Here is a 4,884-nt window from a genome sequence, read left to right on the forward strand (position 1 = left end):
TACCAGATGAATCTTCTGGGCTCTATTATAGATAAAAACAAGACTTGATGGTTTTGGTATATTTCCCCTAATCTTACTGTTCTTTCTTCCCAATTAGCACAGATCATCAAGAGTTAATGCTATTAACATTGATCTGTGCTCTTAGCAATATTAATTCAGGGCAAAATTAAATTGGCAATCAAAATGTATTTCTCTCACAGAAGAAAACTATCAGAAGACCACAGCTGGGCTTCAAAATATCTTAAAACTTGAACTTTTACAGAGATAACTCATGAATCAACTTGAAAACTTTGTTCAGATGATAATGCTTCCAAGAGCACACTGGGATGGGAATAGAAAACCAACAAAATGCAGCCCAAGAAGATAAAAGAATTGTTGGGGAGAAAAATGGAAATATGTGGTATATACATATCACATCCAGGATGAAAATGTCATCTGTGTGAAAATAGTTTATTATTTCAGCAAAAGTAGAATATGTTTAATATCCATTGAAAATAATGTCTATTTTGCATAAACAGCTTCAGAATCCTAGAATTGTTTGTGTCCTATAATTCTTAGTCTACATGATAATGACAAAATATATATCAGGTGATATGAAAGCATAGATCAAATGAGATATTTGTAAAGCACATAGTGCAGTGCCTGGTGCATAGTAGGTGCTTAATAAATGTTTATTTCCTTCCTCTATATAGATTTGTTTCAGGCACTACTAGCCAGCAATGTAACTAGTGTACTATCTCTCTCACTCTGGTTGGAAAGACAGGCTTAGGATGTGCTATGCTTTGTGATATACTGATTATGAGTAAGAGAGTATGACTCCTGATTGGCTGAAAGAATGCTGAGCTGTGACCCTGACTACCTAAGTAGGTGGAGAATGGGTTTCTCCAGAGGTGGGAAAGGTGGTCAAGAGAGGCAAACAAAGACTTCTGAATGGATATTGGAGTCCTCAGAGATTCAGCCTTATAGAGGAAACCAGACACCACCACCCCCACCCCCACCCCACCCCCCCACCCCCTCCACCCCACCCCCCCCACCCCCCACCCAAGCCCTCTCCCTCCTTTCACATTCCAACAAGTTTCTTGACCTTCAATTCTTGCAACTCTGGAGAGTGCTAAGAACATACTTCTCTTCCTCATCCCTGCCCTGCCCCGCCCCACACACCCCCATTTCCACCCTATGAGATCATTTTATCTCTCTTTGCTGGAGCTGAGATCTTACCTTGGTCCAAGTCAAAGGGTATATTTGTTGGTCTATTTTAATCTGTATTTCTTCCCTGGTTTCTTTTTACTGCTTATTTTACTGGTCTTCATTTCTCCCTGGGCTCCACTCCTGACTCTCTGGATTACTCTGCCATGCCATAGAAGGCTCCTCACTCTGGAAATCTATGCCCCCCCTGGCCTTCTCACACTGGAATTACTCTCTGTCCCTGTAGTCCCTTCCTCTGATCCGCTGCTTCCTTCCAAAACAGCCACTTTAAGGAAAGCACTAAGTGCAGCCATATCTTCATTCCTCTCTAGTTTTTTCTCCTGACTCTCTGTATTTTCTTTGCAATGTCCCTTGGTGGGTAGCTTCTTCCTCTCTGCCCCTTTCATCTTCCTTTTCGTGCTATCTTCTCCCGTTAGAATGAAATCTCCTCGCGGACAGGGACTATCTTTCTTACTGCTTGTATTTGTATTCTCAACCCTTAGAACAGTACCTGTTGCTTATTAAGCACTTAATAAACATTGACTTCACTATTTTTATGATGGTCTTTTGTGCAACCAGTTCCCTTCAAGGGAAAGAAGTAGGCTGACAATAGTAGGTTAAGTATTATATTCCCCTTGAGGATTTTCAGGGGACATGGCATTTATCCTGACCTGCCAGAGTACTGTACCCCCACACTCCCAGTATCTGAGGTGTGGTAGAAAGATATCATTCTAGCCCAACTGCTTGGAGACAAATAAAGAAAAGAATAAATGTCCAGACGAATCCCTCCTCCGGCTCCCCATAAAGGTAGAAATTTCAGCGTCTCTTGGAAAAGAATGGGTCATATCCCAAATAAGATATTTATCAAGTCACATGTAAACTGAGCTATATCTATATTGAGACAGCAACCACTGCACATATATCTTACACTAGAATGGAGTAATGGAGTACATGATGCTTTGCCCAAGTATGCTGACATATGGGAAGACATGTCCTCAGCATACTTTTCCCCTCCAACAAATCTCATCCCTATGTTTTATTGTCCTGCAGAGTCCCACTGTTGAAGCACCCCTCTCTTGGGACCCACTTTCTCCCGTAACCCAGAAGGGGTTGAAAGCCAGACTCTGAAGCCTCTGTAGGATGGACTGCCTCTTCTCCTGGCACAAATGCATCCACAGTTATGCTATCCTCTGTTCCTCCAGATGAATTTTCCCCAGGCATAATTAGGGATAGTTACAGCTCTTTATTGAGCTCTCAGAACTAGAAAAGGGCAGATGGTACTCTGAAAAGGCATGATTCATTTGCTTTATTCTTTGTCACCACACTGACGATTAATAATGGATCCACCTGACCTACCTGTCCTTTTTAAGGAAGCAAAAGGTAACAGGAGACAGAGATAGAAAAGAAAAGCTGAAAGGAGAGGATCTACAAACAGTTAAATAAACTCAGTTCCCTAAAGAGATGCCTGAATATCTATTCGCATGATCCCTCTAAGCAACCATTCTCTCCAGGCATGACAGCAGATGGATGCAGGGTCAGGGTGCTAAAGAATTTCTAAGTGAGCCAGGAGGTACAGGAATGTGAATTAATAAGAGGGAAAGCACAGGGGCAGAGCAACAGATGGGTTTCAAGACCAATAGATAAGTTCCTGGACCAAGTCAGAGATAGAAATGAGGAACAAGAAACTAAGCTGCAGAGCAGAGGGACTAACCTGGACCTTGCCCTTTATTGGTCTGGGTAATTTTATGAACTGTGAAAGTGTGGGAAAAGGAAAGGACCAGGGCTGACTTTCTATTGATTCTGGATGTTTCCCTCATGGAGAAAGACTCCACCCAGGGTAATAGTGTAAGTCTGAAGGACTGCTGAAACCCTGGGAAGGTAGACTTCTCCTGAGAGGGGGAAAACTTGGACAAAAGCGTATGTGTCCCTGTTGTGGACTTCTTTCGATATCAATATTTATTGAAACAGAAAGACTCCTGACAAGCTGTGAGAATGAATAGTGATGCCTGAGACAACTAACTGGCCTTCATGTAATTACACCAAAGCATCAAGAAATGTGCTGATAAAAGTAAAAGGAGAAGGGGGAAGAAAAGAGTAGAATGGAAAGAAATCCTCACATAGAAAACCAGCAGGCACTGAATACAGGAGTAAAAAAAAGAGGCATTAATTCATTTAATAAATAACATGGGGTAAAAGAAGCTATTATGCAGTAAGAATTTATAAATATGAGGAATATAGAGAAAGATTTGTAGAGCTGTATGAACTGATGCAAAGTGAAATAAGTAGGACCAAAAGAACAACATGAACAAAGACTACAATAATGTAAAGGTCCCTATAAGGAAGTTAAACTTGTAGCAACTGAAAACTCACTGAGGATCTCAAAGAAAAAATAAGCAGACATACTGCTCTTGGCACAGAGGCAAGGGACTACTAAGGCAGAATGATGTATATATTATCAGATGTGAGCACTGTTATCAAAGATTTTTTTACGTAACTTTTTTTGGTTACATAGGAGGGATCAAATTGCGGGGGGATATCTCTAGAAATAATTGTGATATAAAAAGGGCATCAATAAAATCATTCAAATAGAAATATCCTGAAGGAAGTTTCAGTGATAACTAAAACCCCAGAAATGAGACTGGAGGAAAATGCTGTAACACCCTTCACAGTGATTGAAAAGCTTGATAAAAGAATTTAATATATAAGAAAGAAAATTGAGATTTTAAAGAAGAGTTTGAAAAGACAAATGTGAAGTTAAAAATAGTTACAGGGAAACTTTAATAAAGAAGTGGACAGTGATAAAAGGGAAGGGCAAAAACAAAACTCAAAAACGAAGAGATGGAACCTCATAGCATACAAGAGACAGCAAAGTGAGAACATGAGATTTCTACAAATCAAAGCAATTTACTTCAGCAAAAGAATATGACAGTCTTGGACCTTCTAGAAAAATATGATGAAAAAGCCAAATAACCATTTCAGGAAATCTCTGTCTCTCCCTTCCTCTAGCTCTCTCTCTCTCTCTCTGCCAATTAATTAAAAGAAAACAATACAACATTAGGTAATCTGATTTCCAATTGGATGAAAGATCAGGAATTTTCCAAGTCGGGAGGGGAAGAACGAACAGGTGCAATTCCATCAAATCAGAAAATGCTTCACTCCCCTCTCTCCCTCCCCACCCCATGGTGTGTAGACAATCAAAGGAACATGGAAATAACAACTGATTGATTAGTACGGGGCCAGTTTTCAGATAAGATATATGCATGGCTTGAGATGTGCAGTTGTGAGAAAATGCCTTGCTGAATCAATCTTTGGATTTAACTGAGTTTCTGGTCAGCATAACCTAGGTCTTTAGTTAAGAGTCTCTAAACTTCAGGTAGAAGAGGTTCAGCTTCCCAGCCATGCAAGGCTAAGTTCAAACAATGCAATAAGGTTTTCTCTCAGTTCCCACATTGAATTAAGTTTTTCCATAAGACAGAAATTGTTCTTTATTTGTCTCGTGGTTTTTTTTTTAATTTGTGTTTTCTTTCACAACATGACTAGCATGGAAATATGTTTTGGATGACTGCACATGTATAACCTATATCAAATTGCTAGAAATCTCAATGTGGGAAGGGGGTGGGGAGGGAGAGAATTTGGAACTTAAAATTTTTTTTAAAACAAACGTTAAAAAATTGCTTGTACGTGTAATTTGGGAAAATG

The sequence above is a fragment of the Trichosurus vulpecula genome, chromosome 2, assembly GCF_011100635.1.
Source record: "Trichosurus vulpecula isolate mTriVul1 chromosome 2, mTriVul1.pri, whole genome shotgun sequence".
NCBI lineage: Eukaryota > Metazoa > Chordata > Mammalia > Diprotodontia > Phalangeridae > Trichosurus > Trichosurus vulpecula.